This window comes from Erinaceus europaeus, chromosome 1 (assembly GCF_950295315.1).
Source record: "Erinaceus europaeus chromosome 1, mEriEur2.1, whole genome shotgun sequence".
Lineage (NCBI taxonomy): Eukaryota > Metazoa > Chordata > Mammalia > Eulipotyphla > Erinaceidae > Erinaceus > Erinaceus europaeus.
This window is the reverse complement of record NC_080162.1, coordinates 193,260,561-193,280,220: the sequence shown is the minus strand read 5'-3', so window position 1 is coordinate 193,280,220 and position 19,660 is coordinate 193,260,561. Positions and strand designations below refer to the sequence as shown.

General features: G+C 37.8%; 1 protein-coding gene across 1 annotated transcript in view; it reads right to left on the bottom strand.

Annotated features, from left to right (window-relative positions):
* Nucleotides 1-19,660, bottom strand: part of CA8 (carbonic anhydrase 8) — a 125,130-nt gene that overhangs the window by 5,860 nt on the left and 99,610 nt on the right. The window lies entirely within an intron of this gene.

Genomic DNA, 19,660 nt, shown 5'->3' with positions numbered 1-19,660 from the left:
GACCATCCTATTTCCATAGAAAAATCCCTAGAATTGGGCACAGTGTCCAGAAAGATGTTTCTAGTGCCTATCTGGGAAACAGAGGTCTTTCTGCTAGTGTATTGAAGGCTGAGAAGAAGAGGAGGAGCAGGAGGTATGAAAGATGTCATCTAACTCTACTTTTCAGTGAGGTGTGCTTCTCCTCAGTAGTTGTGGTTTTGTCTAATACAGAAAAAAATTTTTTTTTCTGCCAGGATTATCACTAGGGCTCAGTGCAGGCACTACGAATCTACCACTCCCAAAGGTCATTTTTCCTTTGTATTTATTTCATAGGATATATATATGGAGTGAGAAAGAGCATAATAATGTGTACTCACTCAACCTGATGTGCTACCACCCAGCCCTCTAGAAACAATGTCTTCATCATCTCCTAAGGTACTTCAAGGTACACATCCCAGATTGAGAGAGGGGGGCAGGTGGCGGCATACCTGATAGAACACACATGCTTAAGGACCTAGGTTCAAGCTCCTGTCTCTACCTACAAGGGCAAAGTTTTACCACTAGTGCAACAGTCTGCCAGGTGTCTTTCCTTCCCCCTTTCTTTCTCAATTTCTCTTGACCTCTATCCAAGGAGGAGAAAGAGAATTTGGAGTTGCAACTTTTAGCTACACAGATTCTTTTAGCCTGTTTTCACCCTGACTTCTAAAGATCCTAGCTGCAACAGACTCCAGGTATTTTGAGAGATTCTGTCATATAAACAAGTTTGTTCTACACATTTGCTAAATCCAGTTCCACACAACCATCTGCTTCCAGTCTCCAAAACAATGTTGCTGTTGTCTCCTCTTTTTTATTGTTCTATCCATGTAGGTTTGTACAATGAAAAAACTCTCTTCCTGTTATTTTAATGCAATCTGTGGTAATTTTTTTTTAAAAATCCAACTACCTATGTTCAATGGACTATTATTACTTGCTACAAATTTTCCTTTTTATACATTTGTGTGTCTTCTAAAGTTTCTACAGTGACTATGTTACTTGGTAATCAGCATATAAATTTACCTGGTAAAGCAATCTCAAAGAATGATACTCTACTGTAAAAGAACAACAACAAAAAAGACTGTTTCTCTTTCCTGGGGCTTTCTCCAAATATCCATCTATCTAATAAGAAGTAATAATACATTATATAATGATCATTATACAAAGGTCATACTTCTTAAGACCTTGAAGAATGGCCATATCTTAAGTCTTTTAAATCACTAGCTATTTCAGTATTATTAGAACAAATTCTGTCATTCATATACATATATATATATATATATATATATATATATATATATATATATATATATGAATTGGAGATATAGAAAGATGCGGAGAAAAAGAGACCAGAGCTGATGGTGGTACTCAGATGTTATCATTCATGTGACTGTTTTTGAACCTTAAATAAATCTATAGACTATGAAAAAAGTGCAAATCAAATCATCACTTGAGAATTTTCTGAAAAGCTTTGAAAAATTATAAAACACACCTACATGTCCTTCTACAGGTCAGTACAGATAACAAGACTGGCTCAGTCTACTGATAATCCACTAAAGTGTCCTGTGCCAGCAAGAGAATTCAGTGTAAATCTCTAAAATAAAAGTCTCAAGAAATAGCAATACACTAGACATGAAACTTCTCATTTTCAGAAATGTCTCTTTATTCCGTATATTAGCAGACCGCTTTCTTCAGGCAGATTTCACATGGTGCTTTGATTTGACTTGGCTGTGGACCTAACTTATTTCCAACACTAAGCTATCTTTAGCAAAGAGTCTATGTCTATATTGACTTTGCCACACACTCAATAGAATACACAAAACAGAAAATCAAAAATAAACGTTCTTCCATTACAAACAAAAGTACTACTACCACTTTCGTTTTCAACATATCTATAATGCCAGCATCAGGTCATGAAGAAGAAAAAGTGAGAAAAGAAAAAGAGAAAAGAAGACTCCAAAAGTGACAGATGTGTTTTGAATATTCAAAGAAAAGACAGTGGGAAGAGATAATACTAAATTAGGAAACAGGAAACCCAGTATATCAGAAATAAGGAAGACATACCAAATGTGTTAATCACAGAATATTCTTCTGGGTGTATTTGGTAGCGGAGAAAAATAAAAAGCATACAAAGTAGAGCGAATTAAAATAGTAATTATTGTGGCTTGGTCTTGATCTAGGTCTAGGCAGAAAACTCAAAACAATGAAAATGTTACTGTAAACTATGAAAAGTTAGTCAAAAATTAAAAAAAAAAACTAGTCAATTTTGAAATGGAAAAATATTAACCAATATAAAATAATCCAAAGTAGCTCTAATCAAAATCGATAATAGCTGTAACACTAGAGACCGTTCACATTTACTGAGGTCAGAGTGCTGGTCCTCTGATAAGTACCATTCTGTGCATTTACCCATCTTTCATTCATCTTCACAACATCTCTAAAGAGTATGACTCTTAGTATCCCTGTGTCATAGATGAGGAAACTGAAACCAAAAGAGTAATAAAAATGTGTCCACGTTGTGGGTCAGCAAGTAGAGGGGTCATGTTCCTGATGCAGACCATAGTCCAGAGTACAGACACACACATCTAATAATAATTTTCTGGCCCTTTTCCCAGCCATGACATCATCTCCTCAGACAATAACTTGTGTCTACATGCATATTAGACGTCAGGCTCAGGAAAAAAGAAACCAAACTAGTACAGTCATGGACCCTTTGGAATATAACTAAAATAGGCCTACTAGCTATCTATAAAATGGAGACGCCCAAATCTTCATCTGCAATACTCCAGCCTTTAGGTTCATAATTAGTCAACAATTTGTTTGGCTTTATATGTTAACTATGTTAACTTTTGTTTCAGCCACCAGGTTCCAGATGCTACTATGATGCCAACTGGACCTCCCCACCAGTGTGTCCTGGAATCCCTCTTCCCCAGAGCCCTGCCCCACTAGGGTAAGAGAGACAGGCTGGGAGTATGGATCAACCCGTCAATGCCCATGTTCAGCGGGGAAGCAATTACAGAAGCCAGACCTTCCACCTTCTGCAACCCATAATGTCCCTGGGTCTATACTCCCAGAGGGATAAAGAATAAAAAAGCTATCAAGGGAGGGGATGGGATACGAAGTTCTGGTGGTCCGAATGGTGTGGAGTTGTACCCCTCTTATCCTATGGTTTTTGTCAGTGTTTTCTTTCTTTCTTTCTTTCTTCCTTTCTTTCTTTCTTTCTTTCTCTCTCTCTCTCGCTCTCTCTCTCTCTTTCTTTCTCGCTTTCTTTCTTTCTTTTCCCTTGTTTTTTATTGTTGTTGTATATATAACAATATATAACTATTATTACAATATAACAATAATAACCATTGTTGTTATTGATGTCATCATTGTTAGATAGGACAGAGAGAAATGGAAAGAGGATGGGAAGACAGAGAGAGGGAGAGAAAGACAGATACCTGCAGATCTGCTTCACCACCTGTGAAGCGATTCCCCTGCAGGTGGGGAGCCGAGGGCTCGAACTGGGATCCTTATTCTGGTCCTTATGCTTTGCACCATGTGCCCTTAACCCTTTGTGCTACCACCTGACTCCCACTGTTTCCTTTATATAAATAATTTTTTTTAATTATTAAGAAACAACTCTCTAACATTTGAAGAATATAAAATAAACTAAATCCATGCAGTATCTTTCTTCAATAAATGTTCTAAAATTTATTTGTTAATGAGAGATTAAGAGAAAGAACCAGAAGAGAGTATCACTCTGGCACATGCAGTCAGAGACTGAACACAGAACTTTTTTTTTCTGCCTCCAGGGTTATTGCTGGGTCTCAGTGTTGGCACTCTGAATGGACAATCCTGGTGGCCATTTTTTACATTTTATTGGATAGGACAGAGGAGTTGAGAGAGGAGGGGAAGATAGAGGGGGAGAGAGAAAGAGGCACCTGCAGACCTGCTTCACCATTTGTGAAGCGAACCCCCCCCCCCACTTCATACTACGTGCGCTTAATCGGTGCACCACCACCCAGTCCCACTTCAACACAGGACCTCATAGTACAAGTCCAACATTTTATCCACACACTATGTCAAAGGCTTTCCATGTATTATTTCTAGGTAGATTCAACATTAAAAGAAACCAATTCCTTTTAAATTACTTTATTTGTTCAGAAAATCTAAATGAACTAGTCCCAGAATATTTCCTTTTCCTATTTCTCTCCCCTTCATTTATCACCTGTCTTTCTCATTTCAAACCACCTAATAAAATGAGCCTAGTGTTTATCTGTAAAAATTAGACATATCAAAATACCCAGGGAAACTCTGAAGAGATTAATATAGTGTCTTGTCTTTCTAATCACTACAGTATATACTAATTCCACAAATATTGTGGTTAAGGCTCATGAATAGACATATTAATGGAACAGAATACAGACTTCAGAAGCAGAACCAAGTATTCTAGGACATAATATAATGAAACATATTTCTATCATTACTAATCAAGGATAAAAATGAAAATAAACTCAATATTGGTGAAGGTAAAAAAAAAAAAAGAAGGTAGTTAGTAGGAGCATGAATTGATAAAATTCTTGGATAGAGAAATGTAATATATTTAAATTAGAACTTTCTGGCCAGTAATCTCATCACTACAAATTTTTAAGAAGTTTGCTGCTTCTTCATTTTGTTCTCTGTTATTTTGGGGGTTTTGGGAATGCATTGGATCAACATTCTCGTGGTGCATCCCGTGAGTACCCATTCATTGGGGAAACTGACGATCCTTCCTAGCCGACTGAATCCACATGGATCCCAGTCACTTTCAAAGCCAGCAACAAGCAGCTCCTGACAGCTTTCAACCTGACGCTGTTGACTGGCTACGGAAGAAGGGCAAACGCTAGAAGAATTGGGGGTTTTGTTGTTATGAACATGATACATTTGGATACATTAGAACAGAGAATAAAAAAAAAAAAAAAAAAGAAAGAAGTCAAAGATGACTTGCCACAGCAATATCCATAAGTAGATGTAGATGCAGACATTTAAAGAGACTGAAGAATTCAGAGAAGAGAAAGAAGAGAAAAAATATACTGAGTGATAAACACCAATACAATATTCAGTCAACAATGCAAGCATATATAAGCATGATCCTTATAGATAGTACTTCAGTAATAAGAAAAATAAAAATGAGTGTCCTCATTCCCAGAAATCTCATCCCAGTAATTTATCTAAAAAGTAAGGGGAAATATATACAAAGACTTTATGAGTTTCTGTGTTTTTCTTATTTAGAATGTGATGTAGGAAGTCGGGCGGTGGCCTAGCAGGTTAAGCGCACTTGGAGCCAAGCGAAAGGACCGGCATAAGGGTCCTGGTTCGAGCCCTCGGCTCCCCACCTGCAGGGGAGTCGCTTCACAGGCAGCGAAACAGGTCTGCAGGTGTCTGTCTTTCTCTCCCCCTCTCTCCCTCTCTGTCTTCCCCTCCTCTCTCCATTTCTCTCTGTCCTATCCAACAACAACATCAATAACTACAACAATAAAAACAAGGGCAACAAAAGGGAATAAATAAATAAATTTAAAAATAAATGTGATGTAGTGAAAGAAATTAGGTCTGCAGTGAAACTTACCTGAGTCTGAAACCTTGCTTTACACTTTACATGCTGTGACCTTGAACGAATTACTCAAACCCTCTCACCCTCAGTATCTCCCTCTCCCTCTCCCTTTCCGTCTCTATCTCTCTCTATCTGTATCTCTCTCTCATTTATTTATTTGCCTCCAGGGTTATTGCTGGGGGCTCGGTGCCACACTAAGAATCCACTGCTCCTAGCAGCCATTTTTTTTCCATTTGATTGGGTAGGACAGAGAGAAATTGAGAGAGAAGGGGGAGATTAAGGAGATAGACACCTCCTGACCTGCTCTGCCAATTGTGAAGCATTCCTCCTTGCAGATGAGGGGATCAAACCCAGATCCTTGAGTGGGTCCTTGCGCTTAGTACATGTGCTTAACTGGGTGCACCACGGCTCGCTCCCCCTCCCCAAACCTCAGTTTCTTTATCTCTAAAATGAAAGTGGAAAACACATGCCTCACAGGATTATTGTGAAGACTGAATGAGAGAGCATACAGAATAATGCATAGAATATAAAAATTACTGATTTTATCACCCCATCTCACACTAATATGTGTACTTTACACTAATCAATAAATTTTGAAATCTAAACTCTCTGTGTGAGGTATACAATTACATACCTTGGAAATGTCTACTTTATTCTGGATTAAAATGTCCTCAAACAGCAAATTCAGTTTGTAAATTTATTAAGAAGTAAACCTATGTTATGATACCTTGACACTTTCTCAATCTCAATTAGCACTAAACTAATTAACAAAACTGTTTTGTACACTACAGAGAGTCACATTTTTCTTCCTTTTTGTCTAATCCCTGGTGTGTTGTAAGGGTGATTGAATATCTAATTACTTCTTAATTGAATGCACATATTACACATTTTTCACTAGTTCAAGCTTAATGTTTTTAGTGCAGAAAAATCAAAGTCAATGAAATTAAGTTGAACTGGGAATTGGGCAACTATTGTAATGAAAGAAAGTTTGCATTATGTCTAATTGTAAGTAAATGTGGGTTTTAGCATTATTTCCTCTAGAAATATTTCAGTTAGATGGATGTTCCGTAAATGGCTGATTTAGATGATTAGTAATACTGCTATTTTTTATTTACAATCTTTTCTTCCTCATTAGTGATTATATTGCTAAAGCCTTCTAAATATATGCATTTTTTTCTTTAAAAAGATATAATTAAAAAAGTAAAATACTGAAATACAATGAACATTCATATTAGTAAAAAAAAAAACTGCATGTGTTTCTCTACAGTGTAAAGCTTATTGGATTAATCACATGCTGCAAGCAAAAGGAAAACATAAGTCTTGGTATATCTGTACTACAGTCAGTTACATTAACAAAACTATTTAGCAGAAAAATTGTAAAAATATCACTAACAAGGGAGTCGGGCTGTAGCGCAGTGGGTTAAGTGCAGGTGGCGCAAAGCACAAGGACCGGCATAAGGATCCCGGTTCGAACCCCGGCTCCCCACCTGCAGGGGAGTCGCTTCACAGGCAGTGAAGCAGGTCTGCAGGTGTCTATCTTTCTCTCCTCCTCTCTGTCTTCCCCTCCTCTCTCCATTTCTCTCTGTCCTATCCAACAACGACAACAACAATAATAACTACAATAATAAAACAACAAGGGCAACAAAAGGGAATAAATAAATAAAATATTTTAAAAAATGAATAAAATATAAAAAATATCACTAACAAAATGGCATTCCATTTCAGTGAATACTTTATGAATGTAATTATTTTATAAGTTTTTTTCTTTTTGCATTACACAGAATTTTAAAAAATTCTAAAGACAACAAATGCTTGCTTGTTTCTTGACGTAGGGAATTTAGTTGAATACTTCTTTCAGTCAAATGATGACGGAATAGTTTGAAACTCAGTTTATTGTCACTCATCTAAGATGTCTCTGAAAATATTTTCTGTAGTCAAGTCCTAAAAGACGTTTATGAACTTCTAACCAGTGGAAGTATAAGGACTCAAAGAAGTTAAAAAAATACCCTAATAGAAATAGACCCATTCAAAACCAATATAGTTTTATTGTCTTAACAATTTGTTTTGAGAATGTGTTACCTAGTAAAACTTTCTTAAATAAATCTCCCAGATCATCTAATAAATATTTCAGATACTGCTCAAGATCTACGGCCTTGGCCAAATTACTTAGTTTTGTGTTACCCAACTGAGTTTCAACTATAATATTTGTTTAAAGCTAAAGTAGCCAAAACAATCAGCAAGTTTTTTTTTTTTTGTACCAACACAAATAGCTCTAAGGCCTATATAGTTAGAGGACTACTTTTGTGTGTGACATGTTTTGGTTAAATATTTAAAAATACACAGTTTCTCATTCTTATGAGGGCATGCATCTTTTTTCTTTTATTACTTCTTCTCTAACTTGCTCTATGTTCCTTTTCAGGAGATGACTTTGATCCCTAATTAAGCAGTTTGAGGTAAGAACTTATATGCTATCACACCATAATCCTTCATGCCATTTCATGTCCATGCTGAGAGGTCAAATTTCCCAAGTCTTGTAAGCTATTAGCAACATGATATGCATACCTACATTCAGGACCATAACTATAACTTAATCAAATAAAAATATTAAAATGGTAGATCAAAGGACATCACATCTAAATGCTTTGTTGCATTATTTTTTTTTAGTTAGTTTTATAAACCTTTCCTTAACAATTCTATTAGAAAAGAGGTGTGATATTGTTGGATATATAAGAGAATGCTAGCTTTACAAAGTCATGGCCATGGAGAGACACAGATAAGTTTGATATCTATGAAAATACAAATCTGTAGAACCAGGTAATAAATTAGGAATGTGAGATGAGTTAGGAGAAGAGAGATATTAAGAATGGCTTTAGTTGCTTATAAAGCAAGAAGAGAGCCATGTCTGTGGGGTCTTCATTGCTGTAGGGTTGCAAAGGCCTCTCCAAGTAGGGTGCATGTCTGGTGGTGTATGTGGCCCAAATTCAAGTCCCAGAAACATATTATACCAGAGGAATCTCCAATATTGAATTGGCTCTTGCTTTCTCTATCTCCCCACCCCCACTCAGTGTGTGTGTGTGTAAAAATATCCCCAAAGCAATGAGACCCTGGTTCCATCAAAAATAAAAAAATCTTGTTTATTTATATTAAGTTTGAGATATCTTTGGCATATCCAAAAGAAAAGACATACAGACAGTGGGGTATTCTATTCTATAATTTAATTAGAGCTGATCGAAGAATAAAAGTAAGTGGGTCATCTGTTCTTCGTGGTAAAGGAAGTTCTGGGTATAAATAAAGTCCTTGCAGAGAGAGCACACCACACAGGCTAAGCAGTGAGAAATTAATAGCAAGTGGTCTCTGGAAAGACTTTTTGAGTGTTGGACTTTTCACTGTTTCCTGGTTCTGTGATGACCACTGCTTTCTTAAATCTCTATAAAGTGGACCATGGGAAAAGAGAACAGACAGGAGGTAAAAGAGGAGAAAATTTAAATGACTATTTCTTTCTGAACAAGACTTTTAAAAAAATAAAGACAGAGAGGCAGCAAGGCAGACAGAGAAGGTGAAAGAGACCAGACTCAAATCTGAGGTGTATACATGGCAAAGCACTACGTAATATAACCAAGCTATTTCACCAGTCTTGAAAAGGGTTTCTTAGTAAACCTCAAATGAGAAAAGTTAAGGCAAAAATTAGTTTACAGGAATTTCCAAAAAAATGATCATCAATGAGGTAAAAGGCATAACACAGTATGTTTAAGATCACCTAGTCTGGGGGTCAGGCAGTAGCACAGTGGGTTAAACGAACATGGCCAAAGACCAGTGTAAGGATCTCAGTTCAAGCCCCCGGCTCCCCACCTGCAGGGGAGTCGCTTCACGAGCAGTGAAGCAGGTCTGCAGGTGTCTGTCTTTCTCTCCCCTTCTCTGTCTTCCCCTCTTCTCTCCGTCTCTCTCTGTCCTATCCCACAACAATGACATCAATAATAGCAATAGTAATAACCACAAGGGCAACAAAAGGGGGGAAAAATAACCTCAAGGAGCAGTGGATTTATGGTGAGGGCACAGAGCCCCAGCAATAATCCTGGAAGCAAAAAAAAAAAAAGTGACTTGGTCTTGGTGATTTTCTTAAAAGTACATTTCTGGGAGTCGGGTGGTAGTGCAGCAGGTTGCACGTGGCGCAAAGGGCAAGGACCGGTGTAAGGATCCTGGTTTGAGCCCCGGATCCCCACCTGCAGGGAAGTCGCTTCACAGGCAGTGAAGCAAGTCTGCAGGTGTCCATCTCTCTCTCCCCCTCTCTGTCTTCCCTCCTCTCTCCATTTCTCTCTGTCTTATCCAACGACAACAACAATAATAACTACAACAATAAAAAACAAGGGCAACAAAAGGGGATAAATAAATATTATTAAAAATACATTTCATTTAGGTTTAAAATAATTAAATATACTGTATTTAATAACATAGGGGCCAGAAAAATAGCTCTCTTAGACAATGTACTGTGCGACCCAAGTTCCAGCCCAGCCCCCACTGTAATGGAGGGAACTTTGGAGATTATGATGTCTTTGCCTGTGTCTGTCTGTCTATCTAACTATCTCTATATCTATCTCCATAAAACATGGAAAAAGTTGGACTGGAGTGGTGAAGTACCAGTAATGAACAAGAGAGAGAGAGAATATATTAATGCTCAATATAAAAAGTCAGTCCTTGATCACAGAAAAGCTCTCTTTCTTACTGGCTGGGGGCTATGGATTGACCTACCAATGCCCATGTACAGCAGAAAAGCAATTATAGAAGCCAGAAACCCCACCTTCTGTACCCCAAAAAGAAATCTGATCCATATTCCCAGTGGGGGAGAAATTTAGGGGAAAATGACCAGAGGGCTCTGAACTCCAACTCCATCAGGACCTGGAGAGAGAAGAGGAAAAAGGGAGGGACATTTAAATGTGGTGATAAATGTATGTGTGACTTAGAAAGGAAGAGAAGATGGGAACTAAAAAAAAAGGGGGGTCAAAACTATACAAATATAGACAGATGGTTGCAGAAATTATAGTTAACCCAATATAAGCAACCTTAGGAGAACTGCTGTAGCTTAGAATGGTGGGATCAAGGAGTCAGAACTCTGAGGGCAGGAACAGTATGAAGTTGTACCCCTGTTATCTTGTGATATTGTTATTTATTGTTATTATCTTGTTATTTTGTAATTCAGCATTAAATCACTAATGAAATCCAATCAAATAAAAAGAACGTTCTCTTTCTTCTTCCCAAACACAATTGTGTTTGAAGTCACAAAAGAAAAAAATAACTACAATAAAAACTAAAAAGATAAAACTTAGAAGTGATTATTTTCTTTGTTGAGTAATCTTAAAGAAATACCTATAACGCATTCATATTTTTCATTCTTAGGTTAGTATCAGTTTTGATCTCATATAATCAAAACATAATAGATAGGTTGAGCATCCTGGGTGTTTTGGCCTTTTCCTGAAATCATTTTGAAATCCTTTAGGAAATCCATTCCATTTTCAAGAAATTCGATATGATACAGTAAATAGGAAACAGCTATATCCATCGAGCTTTCATTTCTCACCCTAATACTGTGTATCATGTTAAATTATTATAGTGAGGAGACTCCAAGTTCTATTGACTGAAAATGTGACTTGAGCTTTGCATTTATCCTGGAAGAATAATAGCTTTTACCTACTTGGTCATTCAGAGTTGTCAATCTCCCTCTCATTGTCCCCTCCCTCCAGTCTTCGCCTCCTTTTGTAAATAATGCTGTATCCTTTCCTAACCTGTAATGCTTTTAGGATACAAAGAAAACAAGAAAATTTATGCTAGCTATAAGGTTCCTTTAATTAAGAAGACAACCTTACTAAAATTATATGCAGACGCTGACAACTTCTCTGTAAGCCATTAATCCCCCCTCCCCCCCCCCCCAAAAAAAAAAGCTTAAAAAAAAAGTCTATGTAGGGAAGAATTCAATGCAGTCAAAAAAATAACTTAAAACTCCAAAGAGAAAAATGGTAAGTTTGACTCAGGGATCAGTCAGAGATGCTTGCTTACTAACTGTTCTCTTTTCTTCTTCTATTTTCCCTCGGTTACTTAAGGCATATTTATATTTCCCCCTTTTAGGATAAAAAGGGGAATATACTTAAAGGGCTTCTTAGGAACCAATTTACAGACAGTAATTAGAATTAATTATAGCAACCATAAACTTGTGAGGTTTAGCAATATTTGAACTATAATCATCTTCTGAATAGTCAGAATAACCTCTTAAAAACAGGCTACTATTTAGTGAAATAAGCAGGCAACTAATCATTCCGTAGAAGATAAGCACCGATATTATCAAGGACAACAAGTAAACTGGGCTCAAAGTTTAGTCTCATTTTTTGTTTGTTGTTATTAAGATTTGGCTCTCCTTTATCATTTTTAAAAATCCTAAATGGGTAAGGGATCATGAAATTTAAGCTAGCACTGCAAAATTAAAGAGTTTCCAGCAATACCAAAGCAAATGACTCTAGAGAAGGAAGAGATGGGGAAGAGTGGAGAGGCTGTGAGGGTCCTGGTACAAGATGATGAGATAGGACACACACCAGGGGTGAGGGTGTTTCGCAGATACCCAAGGTGGCAACTATCACTCTAATAAATTGATGTAGGAAAAAATTCAACACCTGGGTGAGTGATATGTTATTTTATTTTTTTTTATTTTTTTGGTTCCAGGGTTATTGCTGGGACTCGGTGGTGCCTGCACTACAAATCCAATGCTCCTGGAGGCCATTTTTTCCCCTTGTGTTGCCCTGGTTGTTTATCGTTGTTATTGTTATTATTGCTGTTGAGTAGGACAGAGAGAATCAAGACAGGATGGGAAGACAGAGAGGGGGAGAGAAAAACACCTGCAGACCTGCTTCACCGCCCATGAAGCGAGCCCCCTAGAGGTGGGGAGCTGGGGGCTCAAACTGGGATCTTTACATTGGTCCTTGAGCTTGTGCCATGTATGCTTAACACACTGCACTACCGCCCGGCCTCCACATGTTAATTTTTTAACAACTATGAAACTACAGTTCATACTTCTTGATGGTAAAAAAAAAATAAAGTCACAAATTATGCAAGGGAATAATAAATCTTAGTTATCAAAGCCCTCCAGATGTCTAGACATGTCATGCAAAAAGTCATTTAAGTACAAAAATTAAAAGTTATTTTAGTAAGACATAGCTAAAGTAAATCAGAATTATTTTAAGCATTTTCAGAGGACTAGCAGGGAAAAAGAAATCCACTTCTAGTTTCAAGAGCTTAAGTGAAACACTCATGCATTAAATTCAGAGTCTGACTGCCAAATCATTTTGCTTTAATAAAAATTCGAATTTCCTGCCTTAGGGCATTATTAAATATCAAATAAAAAGCATACACACATCCAAAAGTCTTATATCCCAATATAATTTTATGTAGAACTATAGCTAGATTTGTGTTACATATCTCAAGATAAAAATGATCAAAACGTATTCATGAAAGAATAAAGTCTAAATTGAGTCACTTTTGGGGAAAAATGTGTATAGTTCTTGGAAATTGGGGAGTGACCCCTTTTGAGTAATATCAGTCACCAAGATAAAAACACAAATCCATCCTCTTTTATTTAAAATGCCCAAATTAGTTGACAGCTGGAAAAGGGAACATTATCTCCCTGTTCTATAATGAATACAAAGTATCTAAAATATACAAAATCTCATGATATTTCAAGCTAAGTGTGTGGATATGTTAAAAGAAGAAGAAAGAAGAAGAAGGAGGAGGAGAAGAAGAAGAAGAGGAAGAAGAAGGAGGAGGAGGAGGAGAAGAGGAAGAAGGAGAAAAAGAAAGAGAAGAAACAAATCAGCAAAGGCTATTTAGATATTCAGAGGGTGGCAACTCTGGTCTAGAGACAGATATGGATCAACAATTCAAGCTAATAATCCTATTTCATTAAATATTGTCATTAATAGTCAGACATACAGAGTATACTAAGCATATACTGGAGAAATTCATTAATTCATGTTTGTCAAACCTCCCAGCTTATCAATGTCTGCCCCCCTACTGGATGATTTCTGTAAACTCTCACTCCATCCTTCACTCTGCTCTAAATTCCCTTCATCACTGTTGCTATCACTCTTCTTGGCTTCTATCAATTCATACTTTTTTCTCCTTCCCCTTTCCCCCACTCTTCCTTTTTAGATAAAGACAGAAAGGCAGAAAGTCAAAGAGACCACAGCACCAGTTGGGGTCAAGGCTGGAACCTGGGTCATATAGATGTCAAATAAACACAATACCCCAGCACTTCCAGAGGCAAGACTAAGGAGCTGCAGCAGCTGTGTTTCTCTCCTCTCTTCCCCTCCTCTCCCTTCCACTCCCCTCCTTTCTTCTCCTCTCCTCTCTTCTCCTTTCCTCTCTTCCCCTCTCCTCTCCTGGGTCAACTACAAATATAATGGAGATCAACTGGGACCACAATGAGATAGGACTAGAACAACTTCAGAACCCACCAAAGCACCAGTGAGTGCAAACACATGTGGTTCATGGAGAAAGAGCAGCCTAAGGAGAGATTAAGTGGTTGGTAACAGTATAGCAGTTTACTAGTTGAGGCACCACCTCCAGTCTGTTTTACCAACAAAAAGACTGCTGAAGGGAGGAGAGGACTCCCCTAAGACTCACCAAATGCAACTGTGAGTCTCCACTGATACTGCCCTCAGAGGCTGGAGCAGCAGGGGGAGTCCTGGTGCTGGCATCTGGGAACAAAGAATGACCAGGAAACTCAGAAGAGCTACACCTCAGTGATATATCAGTGGGGCTGTATAGTGGGAGCCTTTCCACATAGTTCTCCTGATAAGAACATGGTAAATAATTGCTTCAGAACCTACAGATTATAAACGGGACTTGTTTAGAAACTTACAGGGCCCAGCACTATTACCGGGATTGGCAGAGAAGCTGAATTGAGCCTGGAGCTTTGGATCCTTGGTGTAGGAGTCTCTTTGTATAATCACTGTGCTATCTCTCCTCCACCTTCCATTATCTCTTGGTCAGGAGTGAAGGATTAAGCTAAGAAGCCTACTTACAGTTTAAAATCCCTCAGGCTCCCATAGTCTATAGGGAAGAAAAAGAAAAAAAGAGGCTTTTAAGCCACTGTGCTCCAACTCAGGGATTAAAATAATATTCAAACAACTGTCAATTTCCACAATGGTGAACCCTTTAATTACCTTACTTAGATGCAAGTCAATCCAGACAAAAGTGATCAGTAATTTGAAAAGTACCAAAAGAGGAAACTCATAACATACTATATAGAACGGTTAAAAGAACAAGAAGAAATACTGGAGAAATGAACTAGGACAAAAGTCCAGCTAAAAGACCCCCAAAGGTTGAAGCACAGAATAATGAGGTCAACATCCAAACACTAGTTAAGGAAATAGACACAAGAGTGAGTAAAGAGTTTGAAAGAATTTTCATCAGAAATGCGAGAACAACAAATGAAACTCTGGAAGAAAACACTAATTATCTCAAGGTTATTAGAGAGCTGAAAGCTGAAATAGCTGAGCTAAGAACACAACCAGCTGAACAAACTAAAACAGGATCAGAACAGGTTAACAAAATAGATTAACTCCAGAAAACAGAAGAGAGGAGAAAGAATAGAATAAATGAGGCTGAAGACAGAATTAGCAAGATCAAGGACGAATTAGAGACAACTAAAAAAGAGATCTCAAAAAGAGATTAAGCGGTACTGAAAACAACAACAACAGAAACATATGAGATGACTTCAAAAGAAATAGTATATGAATTATTGGCTTACCAGAGGAAGAAAGAGAGGGAGGGGAAGAAAGTGTTATAGAGTAAATAACAGCTGAGAACTTCTCTATTATAGACAACATAAATAAAATAAAGGTTCAAGAAGTCCAGAAGGCCCCAAACAGAATTAACCCAGACTTAAAGACACCAAGACAAATCATATTTAGATTGAAAATTAATAAGGATAAAGAAAGGATCCTAATGGCTTCAAGAGAAAAACAAAGAGTCACCTACAGAGGAAAGTCTATAAGATTAGCAGCAGACTTCACACAAACACTACAGGCCAGAAGAGAATGACAAGATATCTATCGAGTGCTTAATGAGAAAGGCTTTCAACCAAGAATACTGTATCCTGTTAGACTGTCATTCAGACTAGATGGAGGCATTAAAATATTCTCAGACAAACAACAGTTGCAAGAATCAATTATCACTAAGCCTGCCCTTAAAGAAGTTCTGACAGATCTCCTATAAAAAGTCAGACCATCATAAATATGCTATATATCAGAACACTCTAAAAATCTAAAAATCTACAAGAATGACATTAAAATATCTTCAATCTTTGATATCAATAAATGTCAGTGGCCTGAATTCACCTATTAAAAGACACAGAGTAGGAAGATGTCGGGCTGAGCTTCACGGGGGGGTGATAGATGACCAGGGACTCATGGTTGAGCTGTATACAGTATCTCTTTATTCATGTACACATGAAAGACATGTGTACTGAAAAGTATGAGTCACTACTCAAGGAAATTGATAAAGATACAAAGAAGTGGAAAGATATTCCATGTTCATGGGTTGAAAGAATTAACATCATCAAAATGAATACACGACCCAGAGCCATATACACATTTAATGCTATCCCCATCAAGATCCCAAGCACATTTTTTAGGAGAATAGAACAAATGCTACAAATGTTTATCTGGAACCAGAAAATACCTAGAATTGTCAAAACAATCTTGAGAAGAAAGAACAGATCTGGAGGCATCACACTCCCAGAGCTCAATTTGTATTATAGGACCATTGTCATCAAAACTGCTTGGTACTGGAACATGAACAGACACACTGACCAGTGGAATAGAATTGAGAGCCCAGAAGTAAGCCCCCACACCTACAGACATCTTATCATTGACAAAGGTGCCCAGTCTATTAAATGGGAAAACAGAGTCTCTTCAACAAATGGTGTTGGAAAAAATGGGTTGAAACATGCAGAAGAATGAAACTGAAGTGCTGTATTTCACCAAACACAAAAGTAAATTCCAAGTGGATCACGGACCTGGATGTTAGACCACAAACTATCAGATACTTAGAGGAAAATATTGGCAGAACTCTTTTCCACATAATGTTTAAAGACATCTTCAATGAAATGAACCCAATTACAAAGAAGACTAAGGTGAATATAAACCTATGGTACTACATCAAATTAAAAAATTCTGCACAGCAGAAGAAACCATTACTCAAACAAAGAGAATGGGAGATCTTTACATGCCATACATCACAGAATGGGAGATCTTTACATGCCATACATCAGACAAGAGTTTAATAAACAAAATACATAAAGAGCTTGCCAAGCTCAACAGCAAGAAAACAAATGGCCCCATCCATAAATGAGGAGAGGACATGGACAGAATATTCACCAGAGAAGAGATCCAAAAGGCCGAGAAACACATGAAAAAATGCTCCAAGTCTTTGATTGTCAGAGAAATGCAAATAAAGACAATATAATATCACTTCACTCCTATTAGAATGTCATTCATAGAAAAGGTAGCAGCAACAATACTGGAGAGGTTGTGGGGTCAAAGGAATCCTCCTGTACTGCTAGTGGGAATGTAAATTGGTCCAACCTCTGTGCAGAGTATTTCTTTTATTAAAAAACAAAACAAAAAAAAAATACCTCTCTCAATCTATCAATATTTCACTCCGCATTGTTGCAGTTTACTGTTTCCTCCCAAGTCAATTCATCAAGAACCATCATCACATAGTATCTGCTTCCTCTTGTGGTACTTCCCTAACGCCTCCAGTTAGCAAGCATCTTCTTCCTCAAAACACCCTCATGAGCAGTATGAATCATGCACTTCCAAGAAAAAGGGCTGCCAGTCTCGGCACGACTCAGCCCTGGTTAATGGTGGTCTGGGAGACTGAACCCGAGACCTTGCAGCACAAGAGTCTGTTTTGCATAACCATTATATTATCTTTCCCACCCTACAATAGACACCTCAACCAGAGCTTAGGACCTCTAAGATGTACAATCAGCCTAACTTTATCTTCTGATATATTCTTTTAGGTACATCAAATTCTTACCTTCTCCATAGGGAAAAATCCCTAAAGGTCTTACCAAAAATTAATATATGTATATATTTAAAAATCCCTTCTATATAAAATAATTTCTTTGCTCGCCTCTTTCATAACATTACTTGTAATTGTGTATTTCTTTTAATTTACTTTTCCACTGTTGAGTCCTTCACCTCAGACTCTAAATTTTATCAGGGCAGATCTGTACCGCTAGCCTCCGTAAACTCAGAAGCAATTACAATAGATGCTCAATGATGACTTCTAATTGAATATTACTTAACACTGTCAGCTCTTGCATCATAGTTCTTAATTTAAACACTCTTGGATTTTCTCCACTGTTGCCACGTACGAATTACTGAAAGATTCTTGTCATCCCTAAAAAATCTCATGACCTTCAAAATCACATAGGGTGGATAAATTATACAGGTTAAGTGAGAAATTTAAGCACTGAGTGGAATTTAATAGGCCACAGGAAAGGCAGAAAAGACTTGTGAATAAAGCACATTCACAGAAGAAAAGATGGCTATCCTAGAGTACTGGGCACATACACTATAGTAATAACAGAAAGAAGAAAAATGGATTAGAAATCACAGAGACAGGGGGCAGGGCAGTGGTGCACCAGCTTAAGCAAGAATAGTATGAAGTGCAAGGACCCGCTCAAGGATGCCAGTTCGAGCCTCCAGCTGCCCACCTGCAGGGGGGTTGCTTTGCAAGCCGTGCAGCAGGTCTGCAAGTGTCTTTTTCTCTCCCCCTCTCTGTCTTCCCTTCTGTTCTCAATTTCTCTCTGTTCTATCCAACAATAGCAGCAGCAATAGCAACAACACCAATGGGAAAAAAGATGGCCGCCATGAACAGTGGACTCATGGTGCAGGTACTGAGCCCCAGCGATAACCCTGGAGGCAAAAAAAAAAAAAAAAGCCAAGACAGGGACAACAACAAAACGTCTTTTAAAATTCCCGTTGGGAGCCTAGCTGTAGTGCAGCAGGTTAAGCTCACATGGCGCGAAGCGCAAGGGCCAGCGCAAGGATCCTGGTTCGAGCCCCCAGATCCCCACCTGCAGGCGAGTCGCTTCACAGGCGGTAAAGCAGGTCTGCAGGTGTCTATCTTTCTCTCCCCCTCTCTGTCTTCCCCTCCTCTCTCCATTTCTCTCTGTCCTAGCTAACAATAACGACAGCAATAACAACAATAATAACAACAATGATGATAAACAACAAGGGCAACAATAGGGGGGAAATGTAAAAAAGAAAAAAGAAAAAAGAAATTCCTGTCAATTGTCTAGCTCATGAGATCGTGAGCAATATCAGACCAGAGATTTATTCTCATCTGGACTCCCCACATATGTGGCTTCTCCAGTCCCATATCCAAAGTGTGATCTGAACACTCCAGTCTGCCCAGAGAATGTAAGTAAATATTCACAATGGCTCAATAAATAATCCAACTCTGCCCTGCTCACCTAGTAAATTTTTCCAACAGACATTTGACCCTCACAGGAAACAGATGTCTACCAACAATGTGCACTGGGCATGAAACTCTTAAGACAATTTATAAATTGAAGAAATAGTCTGGTGAGTATTTCATTCATTTCTTTCTATTTTCTTTCCCACAGCTGTGATGTTTTATTTGTTAACTCCTTAATCATATGGAGTACATATCTAAATTCAATATAAATGCAATATACTAATATGTAAGTTGTTTGCTTGACCAGAGCACGGCTCAGTTCTGGCTATTGTTGGTGCTGTGGGTTGAACCTAGGACCTCAAGCATGCAAATCTTATGCACAACTACTGTGAGATTCTCCTGTGAACCATATTCAGATAATAGGGGTTTCTTAACCTATCATGAGAAAGTATTGGGGAAAATATTTAATTCCTGCCCCATTTGCCCTAACCTACTTTAGTAAACTAGATGATCAAATCTGTCTTTAGACAATGAGGGTCAGCACTGAGGGCCAAACATTCCCTTCCATTAATGTTCCTCTGGTAGCAGGAAGCAAACACTACA